The following is a 16529-nucleotide window of genomic DNA, read 5'->3' on the forward strand; positions in this document are numbered from 1 at the left end:
CCTCCTCACCCTTCCCCCACCACTCACCCCAACCTATCCCCCTTGGTAACCACTAGTCACTTCTCAGTGTCTATGAGTCTAATGCTGTTTTGTTCCTTCATTTTTGCTTTGTTTTTATATTCTGATTCAATTTCATTACTAGTAATCTGGCTATCCAGATTTTCCATTTCTTCCTGATTCTGTCTTGGAATACTGTATGTTTTGTGAATTTATTCATTTCTTCTAGTTTGTCCAATTTATTGGCAAATGAGGAAGTTCCATTTTTTATATGTGATTATATAATCTCTGAGGTGGACAGTTTGAGTAGGGATACTATGGAGGAGCTCAAACTCTATTCAGACTGATACATACTTCAGCTCAAACCTGTTGGCCAGAATTAGTTCTTTGGTTCCTCCCAACCAGAAGGGGATACTCAGTTACTACTTCTTATTGTTGTTGTTGTTGTTGTTACCCAAGTCAGCTTCTTATGCTCGGGTGTCTAGACTTTTTATCTAAATTTTAATCTAAATTTGACATCTGTCTCAGAGCTCATAATCTTGAACCCTGACCTCAGATAGAGTGCCAGAAATAAGAGCCTCATTATGATTCTCCTCACTGACTACTTGGAAGTCTCTGTAATTCCAAATCCTACTCTTATCATAGACCCTGTATTGACCACATGTCCCAAATTTTTAGCTATAGTCCCAATTTAAGATATCCTACCCTGTGTGTCCCCTCAAATTACTGAAAGGCCTTAGAAATTCCTAAAACTACACACCTAAACCACATCTCCCATATTTTATCTGGCTTTGTCACATTATGTGTCCCGAAATTGGATCAACAGCTTTATTTCCTGTTCTCTGTCAATGAATAGGCTGTGGGCCTTGGGCATGGAATAACACATTTTTCCAGAGAGGCTGATGATTTGGCATCTTTTCACAATAATCCCATTGGAATCATTCTTTTTTTATGAAGCTCACTGGCTCAACTTTATGGCAAGATCTCCCAGTGTGATACACTTTTTAATCTAAGAATTAGCATCAAGTTCTTGGATGTTTTCAAATGTGTTTGACCCTTACTAATAGATGCTCAGTCTCTTCAAGTCTTCCATATGGGTGACCTTGGAGATTAGAAGAAAGAGAAAAGAGAAAGGTAGAGAAAATTGGAATGTATCTGTGCAGTGGGAGGGGTTGGATCTAGCAGGATAGTATATAAATCTCCTTATAATACTCAGAATAATTCTTAGTAGAGCCTCAAAAACTCACAAAATACTTGTAGTGAATTTCTTGTGGAAACGAGCAAAGGGGATGAATTCTGCATCAGGGGGATTGTGGCAGCAAAACAGAGAAAATACATAAGTGTGTAGGAACATGGATACAGAGAAAGGCAAGATAAAGTAAGCTTCCAGGACCAAAAGGAATTGCAAATGAGTAGATTTGTAATACAAGGCAATGTAAACCAACTCTATTTCTGTAGTCTAATATTCTTTGTGTAGAAGTACTCTCTTGCCCAAAGTGGAACTCTGAATTTAGTCCCGTCATTATTTTTGTGGCCTTTGCTATTTCAGTGCTGTCTTGTGTCAATGTTGGTTTAAACTTTTAAGTGTAAACCATGCCCTGTAATCTGTCTCCGCCTATAGCCTCCTGTTTGGTCTCCTTATTCCTTGTTTCTGTGTTTGCCAGTGTCTTCACATTCAGTATATTTACTGAATGTGGATTCTGGATAATAAGGTGGTAAGGTAATAAAATCTGCATGCAAAATGCAAAAGCATATGAATCACAATTACCTTTCAAATTTGCTCAACCATTAAGCACAGTATGTATGGTTTTGTGAATATAGCCCTATACAATAACATACATGTACTTGAAGGTTTGAGAAACACTTGACTAGATTAAAGGAAAGATTGTGTATATTCATATGTCTGATCATTCAAATAGTATGCCTATAAGATGACCACCAAATTCTTAACACTGAAATAAAATATCTTTAGATAATTCAAAAGTGTTTCTCCGTGTATATGAAAATGCATTTGCTGTAAGGATTAAATGAGATAATAAAGTCATATTTTATGGCATGGAGTGTGTAGGTGATTAGAAAGTCAAGGGTAAATTTAAAGTGGTGGTGTGACTATTTTGTATAATTAAATTTCAATTCAGCATGTGACCTCTTCTTTGATCCAGATCTCAGCATACTGGCTCATGCTTTCCCCATACCTTCCTGCTTAGGATCCTTCTCTGGGATCTGTCCCTTTCCTTAAGAACTTGGTTACAATCTGTGCTCTTTATTGGGTCTAAGTCTTGGACACTAATCTCCTGCCCGCACTCATTTTCCTGGGTGACCTACTATGTACTCTGATTTCACTCTTGCTTCTCTCTGTTTACTTTAAGACTCTATGACCTATACTCCACCATTAATTCAAAGGCTTTATTCTGATCACTGGCCAACAGCATGTTCTTTTCCTGAGTATGTCCTGATATTTTAAAATTTCATTCTTGGCCTTTTGCTCAGTTTAGTTAGATTTCAGGAGAGGCAGCATGGAGAAGTGGAATGAACAAGGTTTTTGGAATCAGATGCTCCTCGTTCCCAACTCTGGCTTAATTATTTACTAGCTTTGTGAACTTTAATGAGCTTCTTTACATCTCTGGATTTCAATTTCTTCATTTTTGGAAAAGGAATAGTAAAACCTACCTTGAGACTTGTAGAAGAAGTGCTGGCTCATGGTGTGTACCTGCAAAGTCAGAATTTATAATTTATTTCTGGGTAATGCTTTTCTCGCCTTTTAGTATCTCCAATATGAAGCTTGACTTTTTCATTTACTCATCATTTATTAAGTGTGGACTATGGACTCTGCTGGCTGTTAGGAATATAAATGTTGGATAACACATATTCCTTGTCTTTCAGAATCTTAAAGTTAACAATTCTATTACAGGTGCCTTAAAGGAGGAAGTATCAATCACCCCAGTTTTCTCACCTGATTAGTGAAGAAAATAATGCCTTATCTCCAAGGATTATGTGAGCTTCAAATAAGATTATGTATACGAACTGCTTTAAAAAAATGCATCCCTGTGGATATGATTTTAATATTATTGTAGCAGATATTTACTAAGAGGTACAGCAGGTAGTCACACATTTATAATAAGGAAGTATACAATACCCATGCAGTAGGAGAAAGGTTTTCTTCACAGACCTCAGGGCTGCTATTTGGCCTGTTTGATAAGAATAGATATGAACCAGGGCAGCAAGATTGCGTTGATAAAGCATTCTTTTCAAAAGACTGAGGACAAGAATTTGTCCCTTACTGATTGTTTCCTTAGTGATTGTAAATCAGAAGATGAAGAACAAGTAAGCCAAAATATCATCTTATCAGAGAGGCCTTCCCTGACTACCCCATACAAACTGACATACACACACACAGCTTCATTCTTCCCTTTACTCCCCTTTAAAATTATCCATGGCCCTTTCACCCCATGCAAAACCTTATCCATCCACACCCATGCAAAACCTTAGGTCCAAGGTCTTCTGCTGATTCCCATCCCAAATCATATCAAACATACTCAAATGTAATCATATTACTCATTAAATATTAAATTTTTACTATAAATACTTGAAAGATTTATAATTTTTCTTTTTAAATTATTTGGCTGGGAATAATTCATTAAATGTATCCTGGTTATGTTATGCATTATTGAGGAAACATTTATACTAAATAATTGTTTTTCCTGAAATTAAAATTTAAAACAGCATCTTGTATTCTATATGGCAACCTTATATGTAGTCAATAAATGTAGGTTATAACCCATACTCTCTATCTTAGAGTCCCTTTGATATCTCTACCACATTTACCACTTTAAGAGACTCTTATTTGTTACAGTAGGATTGCCTACCATTATAAATGTGTTGTTTTTTGAGAAGTGGTCCACATGATGACAAAGAAAACTCCCGAACTGACCTCCTCCCACAGACATGTCAAATCTACAGATATAGAACAATTTCTCCTGAAAAAGACCTAAAAACAAGCCTAGTAGCTCCTTTACAGCAGTAAATAATAAAAGGGCCATATTTAGGTGGGTAAGAGAGGCTGAAAAATAGCCTTGTTATGAGCCCCACATGTGGTATGGTGATCCACAATGAGGAAGGAACACACAATCCAAGAGCTTTATCCTGAAAATAAAAGAGTTTGTGCCCCACATTAGGCAAACCAACTTTAAAGACTTGTCTTTGAGAGATGAGCCCCTAAAACAGTGGACTTTGAAAAACAACAGGGCTCCTGTCCAGGAGACACAAAGGGATATGGTGAACTGAGAAATGTCTCCTAAAGGGTTGTACACAGACTCAGTTATCTCAGGGACCAGCACAGAAGATATTGTTTGGAAAGTGCCCAAACTTTATGTGAAAGAGATTTATTTACTAATCTTAAAGCACTGGCCTGAGGCACATATAATACTCTCCAAGGACAAAGGTACTGTTGACCACCATTTTTGTACTCTCTCTGCATTGCTAAAGCCAACAGCTGTTTTTATTAAATCTAGAACACTTTTTCTCATGGTGGGTGCCATCTTTGTGCTTTTCCTCTATCACGCTCTGCAGAGCACCAATATCTCCTGAGGAGAGCTTTAACATATGTCTGGTTTCCCAGTTTCTGCAGCTGCCACCCAGGGGATGTCCTTTGGTCCCCTGGCTCTGGAAGTCAGGGGGGCTTGTATTCCTGATTCCCATGGGACTGTAAAAATCAGACAGCTCTCAGCAGACTGCCACCCCCAGGACACTGAACATATAGCAGACTGAAACAGTATTTCTGAGAAACAGGCCTATTTGCTGCTCTAGGAGCTTTGGTGTGGCAGTCAAATTTCTGGTCTGGCACAGTTCTGGACGATGGAGCTGGTGGATGTGTACTTTTCACTTTCCCTCTGACTTGTCCCAGCTTGTCAATATCTCCCAGATAGGAATTTGTACCCTAGTCTAGTGCCTCAAATTTTACAGCTTCTGCCAAGATACATCTTTACATTGCCTGGATCTTGTGGACAGTGTGGCTTATGCTTAAGTGTCCCCACATGACTGTAACCAATGGATAAAGTGTTCTCAAACAGCTACCACCATCAGGGCACAACAAGAGGAAATTTATCCAGGAGTTCAGTCTTTATGTGAAAGAGAACTATAAAGTTATCACCAGAGATGCAGCCTGGACAGACTTTCAATTGAACACACATTTAATTTGTGCTCTCCCTCTGGCATGCTTCCGACTGCCAGTATCTTGGAAAGGAGCTCTTGCACATGTCTGGTGACCCAGTTTCTGTGACAGACACCACTGTGTGTGCAAAATCAGAAAGACAGTTCTTGACAAGCTACAACCCCTAGGTCACTATGCAGATAGCAGACTGAAACACACCCAAAGTCTTGTTAAAGAGAGCTATTTGCTTGCCCTGGAGATTTTGACTGAGGATCAAGTTTCAGGTATGGCACACATCTAGAGGACTACATGCTTGTTATAAAAAATGTTGGCCAAAGGATGCTATCTTTGTGCCCTCCATCAACCTCAATACACCATACCAGTGCCTCCTGGAAAGAAGCTTATACACCCATCTGGAGCCCTGATTTTTTGTGAGTTTCCAAGGCAACACTTTCAGACCACTGGTCTGATGGCCAGCAGGGCTTACACTTGTAGTCTCACCAGACTTACATATTTGCCTACTTTAAAAGCTGCTGCCTAAGGATCTGGCTTCCAGTCAGCCTGAATTTAGGTATTGACTGAGATTACCCCTTTTGGGTCACTGATGGATCTTGGAACAACCTCAAAAATGGGGAACCATTTTTTAAAAGGCTGTTTTCAGAATCACAAAGATTTGAGAGAAAATCAGGAGCTAGGGCAAGGTTGAACAGCAAGATTCCTCTCCGCAAGTCCACTTCTTCAAAACTGAGAGAGGCTGCTGTTTCATCTAATACACAGAGATAAAGACAGTCAACCAAAATGAGGATATAGAAGAATATATTTAAAATAACAGGAGAAAACCTCAGGAAAAAACCTTAATAAAACAGAGATAAGTACATGACTAAATAAAGAATTCAAAGTAATGGTCATAAAAATACTAACCAAACTAGGGAGAAGAATATATAAACACAGTGATAACTTTAAAAAATAGATAGAAAATAAAAGTACCAACTAGAAGTCACAAAACCTAAGGCTACATTAACTGAATTGAAAAATACACTAGAGGGGTTAAACAGTAAAAGAAAGGATCAGTGAACTCAAAGTCAGGGCAGTGGATCTCACCCAGTCAGAGCAGCAGAAACAAAACTGAATGAAAAAGAGCGAAGTTAGCTCAAGGGATTTACAGAACAACATCAAGCATAGTAAAAACTACTTTAAAGTGGTCACAGAAGACAAGAGAAAAGGGCAGAAAATTTATTTGAAGAAATAGTGGCTGAAAATGTCCCAAACCTGAGGAAGGAAATAGACATCCAGATCCAGGAAGCCTAGACATAACAAAATAAGATGAACCCAAAGAGACCCACACTGAGACTCATTATAACTAAGGTGTCAAAAGTTGAAGACAAAGAATATTAAAAATGGCAAAAGAAAAACAACTAGTTACATACAAGGAAAACCTCATAAGGCTATCAGCAGATTCTTCAGTAGGAACTTTGGAGGACAGAATGGAGTGGTATGATATAGTCAAAGTGCTGAAAGAAAAAAATCAATTCAAACCAAAAATATTCTATCCAGCAAAGTTGCACTTCATAATTGAAGGAGAGAGAGAGTTTTCTATACAAGTAAAAAGCTAGAGGAGGTTATCATTACTGAACTGGCCTTACAAAAAATGTTAAAGGGACTTCTTGAAACTGAAAATAAAAGATACTAATTAACAATAAATTATTTGAAAATATATACTAGCTTGAAAATGTTGAAAGATATACTAAATCTTACTAGTAAATGAAAATGTATAATAAAGGAAGTAGATTAATCACTTACAAAGTTAGCGTGATGGCTAAAAGACAAAAGAAATATAAATAACTATAACTAAAACAATTACTTAAGGGATACACAAGATAAAAATACAAAATGTGACATCAAAAACACATTTTGGGGAAGGTGTAAAAATATAGAGCTTTAGAATGTGATCAAACTAAAGTATAGGTTGTTATATGTATGCCTTATAGTAACCACAAAGCAAAAACCTATAGATATACAAAAGATGAGAAAAATAACTAAGTATACCACTAAAGAAAGTAATCAAATCGCAAAGGAGAACAAGAGAAGAAAGAAACAGAGGAATGACGAAACAGCCAGAAAGCAATTAAGGAAATATCAACAACTATCTATCAATAATTAAATATAATGGAGTACATTCTCAAATCTAAAGACAAAGTGGCTGAATGGATAAAAAATAAAACTCATCTATATATTGTCTAAAACACACTTAGATCAGAGTCTCAGGGATGGAAAATAAGTTGGAAACCAAATGAAAGTTGGTGTACTTGCAATTATATCAGACAAAATACACTTTTAAATAAAGACTGTAATAAGAGACAAAGAAGGGCATTATATGGTAATATAGGAGTCAGTCTGAAAAGATGTAACATTTGTATATTTATGCACCCAATGTAGGAGCACCTACATATATAAAGTAAATATTAAAAGACGTAAAGGAAGAAATGGTAATGTTTAATACCCTACTTTCATCAATGCACAGATCGCTCAGGCAGAAAATCAGTAAGGAAACATCAGCCTTAAAAGACATGTAAAGCTTCATGGACTTAACAGCTGTATACAGAAAAATATATCCAAAAGCAAAATACACTATTTTCTCAAGTGCATATTGAACATTTTCCATCATAGATCATATGTTAGGCCACAGAACAAGTCTTAATAAATTTAAGAAGATTTAAATCATATCAAGAATCTTTTCTGACCACAATATGTGAAACTGGAAATCAGTTATAAGAAGAAAACCAGAAATTTCACAAATATGTGGCAATTAAGCAACATGCTACTGAACAACCAATGGGTAAATGGAGAAATCACAAAAATACCTTGAGACATATGACACTGGAAATACAAAATACCAAAATTTATGCAGTACAGCAAAATCAGTTCTAAGAAGGAAGTTCACAGCAATAAATGCCTACCTTAATAAACAAAAAAGTCTAAAATAACTTTATATCTCAAGGAACTAGGGGAAAAATAATCAAAATCCAAAGCTAATAGAAAAGGAAATAAAGATCAAAGTGGGAGTAAATAAAATGGAGAATATAAAGACAGTATAAAAAAACAATGATACTAAGAGATTTTTCTTTGAAAGGAAAAACAAACTGAAAAAACTGTAGCAGACTTAGCAAGAAAACAAGAGAGCATGCAAGTAAAATCAGAAATGAAAGAGGACATGTTATAACCGGCACACAGCAATACAAAGGATCATAAGAGACTACTGTGAACAATTACATAGTAACAAATTGGACAACCTAGAAGAAATGTATAAATTCTGAGAAGCATACAGCCTTCCAACACTGAATCATGACGAAACATAAACTATGAATACTCCAATTACTAGTAAGGAGGTTGAAGCAGTAATAAAAACTTCTTAACAAACAAAAGTCCACGACAACACAGCTTCATTGGTGAATTCTACTAAACATAGAAGGAAGAATTAATGTGCATTCTTTTCAAACTTCTGAAAAAGAGAAGAGGAGGGAATACTTTCAAACCTATGTTATAAGACCAGCATTATAGGACACCAAAAGAAAAGAAAATTACAAACCAATATTCCTGATGAAAATATATGCAAAAACTCTCAACAAAAGAGCAAATTGAATGCAACATTGAAAGGATCATATACCATGATCAAGTAAGAATTATTCCAGGGATGCTAGGATGGTTCAACATCTGCAAATCAATAGGTGTATTACACCACATTAACAAAATGAAGGATAAAAATCATATGATTATCTAATAGATGCAGAAAATGTATTTGACAAAATTAAATATCCATTTGTTATAACAACTCTCAACAAAGTGTGTATAGACTGAATATTCCTCAACATAAAAAAGGCCATGTATGGCAAGCCCACAGATAACATTATACTCAACAGTGAAAAGCTGAGTTTCCTGTTAATGTTAGTAATAAGAAAAGAATGTCAACTCCTGTCAGTTTTATTCAGCACAGTATTGGAGGTCCTAAGTAGAGCAATTAGGAAAGAAAAGCAAATGAAAGACATCTAAATTGTGAAGAAAGAAGTAAAACTGACACTATTTGCACATGAAATGATATTATATAGAAATCCCCAAAGATGCCACCAAAAAACTGTTAGAAAAAATAAATGAATTCAGTAAAACTGAATGATAAAATCTAATATGCAAAAATATTTGCATTTCTATACACAAACAGCAAATTATCAGAAAGAAATTAAGAAAAAAATACCATTTACAATTGCATCAAAAAATGAAATACCCACAAAATAAATAAAACCAAGGAAGTAAAGTATCTTTGTCCTTAAAACTGTAAGACATTATTAAAAGAAATTGAAGAAAGAACAAATAAATGGAAAGATATTGTGTGCTCATGGATTGGAAGGATTAATACTGGTAAAACGTCTATATTACCCAAAGCAAAATAAATTCAATGCATTCTCTGTCAAAACCCCATTGATACTTTTCACATAAATAGAACAAAGAATCCCGAAAGTTTATGGAACCACAAAAGATCCTGAACACCCAAAAGACTCTTGAAAAAGAACAAAGCTACAGGCATCATATCCCATCATTTCAAACTATATAACAAAGCTATAGTAATAAAAACAGTATGGTTTTGGCCTAAAAACAAACACATAGGTCAATAGAAAAGAATAGAGACCAGAAATAAATGCATGTATATATGATCAGTAAATTTATGACAAAGGAGGTTAAAAACAGTCTTTCAATAAATGGTGGTGGGGAAACTGGATAGTCACATGCAAAAGAATGAAACTGGACATTATCTTATGCCATATACAAAAATTAACTCAAAATGGATTAGATTCAATTAAAGACCAGAAACCATAGAACTCCTAGAAGAAAATTCAAGCTATAAGAACATTGACATTACTCTTGGTGATATTATTTTGGATCTGACTCCAAAGGCAATAGCCACAAAAGTAAAAATAAATAAAAGGGACTCTATCAAACTAAATGGCTTCTCCAAGTGAAGGAAACGATAAACAAAATAAAAATCAACATATTGAATGGGAGAAGATATTTGTCAATCATATATTTGATCAGGGGTTAATATCCAAACTATATAAAGAGTCCATATAACTATATAATAACCAAAAAGCACAAAAATAATCCAATTTAAAAATGGGCAGACTATCTTGAGTAGACATTTTCACAAAGACATACAGTTGTCCCATAGGTACAAGGAAAATGCTCGACATTACTAATCAGTAAAATGCAAATCAAAACCAAAATGAGTTATCATCTCACACCTGTCAGAATAGCTATTATCAAAAAAACCAGAAATAGGAAAAAAAGAAATAACAAGTGTTGGTGAGGATGTGGAGGAAAGGGTACCCTCATGCACTGTTGCTGGGAATGTAAATTGGTGTAGCCACCATGGAAAGCAGTATGGAAGTTCCTCAAAAAATTAAAAATAAAACTACCATATGATCCAACAATTTCACTTCTTGGTATTTATCTGAGAAAACTGAAAAAAATAATTTGGAAAGATGTATATACCCCTGTGTGCATTGCAGCATTATTCACAATAGCCAATATATGGAAACAACCAAAGTATCTATGTCTATATATGAATATGGATATATATATATAATGCAATACTATCAAGCCATAAAAAAAGAAATACTTACATTTTCAACATGAATGTACCCTGAGGGTATTATTCTAAGTGAAATAACTCATACAGAGAGAGACAAATACTGTATGATTTCACTTATCTAAAAAAAAACAAAAACAAATGAACATACCAAAGAAAATTCATAAGTGTGAAGAACAGACTACAGATTGGTAGTTGCCAGAGGGGAGGAGGGTTGAGGGGTGGACAAAATGGGAAAAGGGGGTCAGACGTACAAACTTTCAGTAATGAAATAAATAAATAATGGGAATATAGTGTGTAGCATGGTGATTACCATAAAAAGGATTGTATTGTGTATTATGTAATGTTATATGGTAATGGAGGATACTAGACTTATTGTGGTGATTGTTTTGAAGTGTATATAAATATTGAATCATTATGTTGTACACCTGAAACTTATATAATGTCATATGTCATTTATACCACAATTTCAATACATGCTTAATATGTTCAAAACCAAACATGTTCTTTCCTCATTTTTATCCATCTAAGAATATAGCCATACAACCCTCCAAATTACTCAAGGAAAAACTTTGTGTCATCCTTGATACCTCTTTTTTGAAATTCTATGTAATCCATAAGCAATTATTCTATTCTCCATTATTTCTCACCTGGACTATTACAATTACCTCTAAACTGGTCCTTCGGCTTCCACCCTTGACTTATTTCAGCACAGCAATCAGAGTCAACTTGCTAAGATATTAGACTATGTCATTCCAGCTGCTCAAAATCTTTTAATGATTTCCCATCATATTCAGAATAAAATTCAAAATCCTTGCTATGGCTTTACATCACTCTATGAGATGATGCCCCTACCTTTGTTCCAGCCACAATTACCTCTTTTTATTTTATGGAAAGTCAAGCAAGCTTTCAAATCAAGGGTTTCACATTTACTACTTCTTCTGCTCCCTTCCTCATAATTCTCGTATTTCTGCTCATACATCATATTAGATAGGACTTCTCTGATTACTCTATTGAAAATATCACTCCTTTACTGTTCTTTATCCTTTTTGATTTTTGGCAACTTTATCACCAACTAAAATATGATATACTTATGTGTTCACTGTTTGTCTCCACCTCCAAGAAAGTAAGCAACAAGTGTGTAGAGACTTTTATTCCATTAGGTATCCCCAGTAACTTCAATAATATCTAGAATATATTATCTATTCAATATGATTTCACTTATATGTGGAGTCTAAAAAAAAAGACACAGACCCATAAATATAAACAACAGACTGTTGGTTACCATAAGTAAAGGGGTGGGGGGTAGAAATAGGTGTAGGGGATAGAGGTACAAACTGAAAATTGTAAAATAAATTAGACATAGGAATGAAAGTACAACATATAGAATTTGACCAATAATATTGCAATACCTTGGCATGATAATGGGGTAAGTACATCTATTTCGGCAAGCATCTAGTAATAATATATATAATTATCAAGTTGCTATGTTGTACAACTAAGACCAACTTAACAGTGTATATCTTTATTGCAGTAAAAAAGAAAAATATCTGGAAGAATGTAATAAATATAGAAATAAAATACTTTTTAAAGTAATGAATGAATAGATGTTGCAAAAAAATTATACATGTTTCCTTGTTCATGTGTGCTAGAGTTTCTCAAAAACATATATGGGATTGAGATTAGTGGATTATAAACTATAAACATCTTCACCTTTAATATTTTCTTATTGCTCTCCAATGTGTTAAAAGGTAAATTGGTACAGCCACTGTGGAAAACAGTATGAAGGTTTCTCAAAAAGAATTCAAAATAGAAATTACTCAGTAATTTCACTTCTGGTAATTTGCCCTAAGAAAAAGAAACCACCAAGATATGGAAGTACCTAAGTGTCCATCAATAGATAGATAAAGAAGATGTGGTACATATATACAATGGAATATTACTCAGTCATAAAAAGTGAAATCTTGCCATTTGCAACATGAATGAACCTAGAGGATATTATACTGAGTGAAATAAGTCAGACAGAGAAAGACATATCATATGATTTCATTTATATGTGGACTCTTAAAAACAAAACAAATTAACAAACAACAGAAATACACTCACAAACACAGAGAACAGACTGGTGGTTGCTATATGGGAAGGGGCAAAGTAGTGGGTGAAATAGGTGAAGGGGATAAAGAGGTACAAACTTCCCATTAAAAAATGAACTATAGGGATTAAAATACAGCATAGTGAATATAGTTGTCACCAAGGCATAGACCCCCAACCCGTTTTCCATTACTTTTAACTGTTCCCTTCTAAAACAGGCCCTGAAATGAGGAAAAAGAAAACTAATTTCTTCTGTAGCTGTACTTACTTACAGGAAACAAGATGGAAGGCCAAAACTTACCACAAAGGCCAAACTACAAGAAAAATGAATGGTAATAATGTGTGTTGATAAATGTTAATGAGACTTATTATAGTGATGATGATACATATATCTATCATTATGAAACTAATATAATGTTATATGTCAATTATATCTCAAAAAAAGCCAAACTACAGAGCCAGTTCAAACTAGAAAAATATAAAACAACTAATCAGTTTTACCTTAAATCTATTTTTAATCTCATTAAACCCTTATTATAAATACATTACCACACTAAGTTCCCTGCTTACTGAGGAAGGGTGTACCTTGCTTAGGTACAATCTGTGTGCCCTGTTCAAGGAAAGCTCAGATATTGTGAAAGAGACAGTTATCCCTGTCTCTTTCCCCTGAATCCTAATGCCCCTATCACTGCCCCTGCCCTCCTGGCCCCTTGAAAGTCTCCTACATATTCCCTTCGAGGAGAAGGTGCCTTTAGATCACAAGTTCTCACATCTCCATTCCTTGACCAAAGAATAAATTATCTACTCTGCTAAACTGAACTTGGTCTTCTTCCATTGGCATGAGTTACACTGTGCAAGAAGACACCTGTTGGGGTCCGGACCACTCTAAGACGGTCAGTAACACAGTCAATAATATTGTAGCATTTTTGTATGATGACAGATGGCAACTACACTTATAGGTGTGAGCACTTAGTAATATATATTATGTACAGTATATAGCAATATATAATTGTTGAATCACTGTTGTACACCTGAAAACAATATAATATTGTGTATCAACTATACATCTATAAAAAAAAAGCCAGTTATATTCCAACCAGCAGGGTATGAGAGTTTGTTGCTCCACATTCTTGCAAATACTTAGCACTCTAACACATCCATTATTGTCAATATGAAATGGTATCTCACCATAATTTTAATTTGCCTCTCTCTAATGACTACAAAGGATGACATTTTTTTCATGTTTATTCGCCATTTTGGTTTTCTTTTCAGTGAATTGCTTGTTCATCTCACGTCTCGGAGTTTTTTTTTTCACTTTTATTAATTATTTTTAAAATTTAAAAATGTATTCTGGATGCTTATATTTTGCAGTAATATGCATTACAAACATTTCCCTCTTACCATGTGACTTTTCTTTCTACTTTCTGAAGTGGTAAAAGACATTCTTAATTTTAATGAGTTTCAATGTATCCATTTTTTCCTTTTTTTTATATGCTTCTTGTACCTTATTTAAGAAACCACTCCCTAACCTTAAAGAACCCATTTTTTTAACTTGGTTGATGTAACACCTAGTCCAGAATTATATGCTGTTACAAAGTCTTTTACATGCTTTAAAATGTTATTCTTGCCATTATGTTAAAATTTGCATCTGTAATGCTAACCCTAAAAATGTGTAGATCCTTTGAGTCACTTATGATTGTAGTTCATGTGGTTCATGCGCTCAAACAGGTGAATAATGGTTCCCTGGATTATGTAGTGTCATCAGCTTGTGGCATAAATAAGGCTTTCATTCAAACTGGGTCAGCTAAGTCTAAGAACATTTAGAAAACCTCCAAGCAAATGTCTTTTTTTCCCTTCTAAAAATCTAACTATTAAAGTAATTATTTTACTGTATATTAGTCTCTTATTTTTGTTTGAAAATGAGATATATGATTCAACAGTCTTAAAATAATTAAAAGCTCTAAAGAATCACATCCAGGTACAACTTAAACAACCTCTCCCTTTAAATCTCAATAGTTGCAAATATTAACTTTTTGGATTTCATTAAAAGTATATATTTATTTTAATTGAATTTGTTTTTAAGATAATTAAGAAATAATACAGAGATGTGATATATTCTTTATACAGTTTCCCCAAAAGATAATATCTTACAAAACTATAATACAATAAGAATATTGATATTGATATGATACAGCCATCTTATTCAAATTTCCCCAGTCTTGCTTATACCCCTCTGTCTGTGTGTGTTTAGTTATAGGCAATTTTATAACATGCTTAGGTTTGTGTGTCCACCACCACAGTTAAGATAAAGAACGTTTCGATCACTACAAGGAAGCCTCATATTGCCTTTAGAAGCACAGCAACTCCTTCCTTTCCAACTACCCTGACACCTGGTAACCACTCATCTCATCTTTATCCATTTCTAAAATTTTGTCATTTCAAAACTACTACATACAGGGAATCATACAGTTTGTCACATTTAGGGCTTGACTTTTTCCACTTGGCATGATTCTTTAAAGATTCATTCAAGTTGTGTGTACCAATAATTTGTTTCTTCTTATTACCAAACAGTAGTCTGTGGTATGGTGGTACTACAGTGTTTAACCACTCACCCACAGGATATGTGGGTTGTGTGCAGTTTTTGGCTCTTACATAAAAAGCTTCTATGAAAATTCATGTGCAGATTTTTGTGTGAACATAAATTTTCATTTATCATGGATAAATGCCCAAAAGTGCAATTTCTATGTCATGTGGTAGTTCCATGTTTAGTTTTGTAAGAAACTGGCAAACTGTTTTTGAAAATGGTTGTACCATTTTGCATTTCCACCTGAAATGTATGAGGGTTCCAGATTCTCTGCATCCTTGTCACCACTTGGTATTGTCACAATTTTAAAAAAACAGCCATTCTGACAGGTGTGTGGTGAGAGCTCACTGTGGTTTTAATATGCATTTTGCTGATGGCTAATGATTTTGCATACATTTTGTGTGTTTGTTTATCATCTGTATATCCTCTTGCAAAATCTTTTACTTTTTCCCAAATTGGATTAAAAATTTTTTTTTACTGTTGAGTTTTGAGAATCTTACATATATTATAGATACTAGAGTTTTGTAGGATACATAATATGTGATTTTTTCCCCAGTCTGTAGCTTGTCTTCCATCCTCTTTATATAGACTTTCATAGAGCAAATTTTTCAGTTTTGGTGAAATCCAATTTACCAACTTCTAATTTTATGTAGTTTATTTTTTATTCTTCCTTCCTTCCTTCCTTCCTTCCTTCCTTCCTTCCTTCCTTCCTTCCTTCCTTCCTTCCTTCCTTCCTTCCTTCCTTCCTTCCCTCCTTCCTTTTCTTTTTCTTTCCTTCTCTCTCTCTCTCTTTCTCTCTTCTTTCTTTCCTTTCTCATTGATATACAATCTTATGAAGGTTTCACATCAGCAACATGGTGGATACTACATTCATCCATATTACCAAGTCCCCTCCACACCCATGGCAGTCTCTGTCGATCAGCATAGTAAGATGTTATAGAGTCACTATTTGGCTTCTCTGTGCTATACTGCATTCCCTGTGACCCCTCTACATTATCTGTGTTAATCACCTTCTCCCTCCCCACCCCCTTCCCTTTGGTAACATCTACTACGTTCTTGGAGCTTGGGAGTCC

At 34.7% G+C, this 16529-nt stretch overlaps 1 long non-coding RNA gene across 1 annotated transcript in view; it reads right to left on the reverse strand.

Annotated features, from left to right (window-relative positions):
- Positions 1-810: 810 nt before the first annotated feature.
- LOC118972512 (uncharacterized) overlaps positions 811-16529 on the reverse strand; it is a 37385-nt gene continuing 21666 nt past the window's right edge. The window contains exons 2-3 of the long non-coding RNA XR_005061540.2: positions 2668-2707; positions 811-1099 (exon numbers count right to left, since the gene is read on the reverse strand). This is a non-coding gene — a long non-coding RNA (uncharacterized lncRNA). The remainder of the gene's footprint in view (positions 1100-2667; positions 2708-16529) is intronic.

This window comes from Manis javanica, chromosome X (assembly GCF_040802235.1).
Source record: "Manis javanica isolate MJ-LG chromosome X, MJ_LKY, whole genome shotgun sequence".
In the NCBI taxonomy this organism is placed as follows: Eukaryota; Metazoa; Chordata; class Mammalia; order Pholidota; family Manidae; genus Manis; species Manis javanica.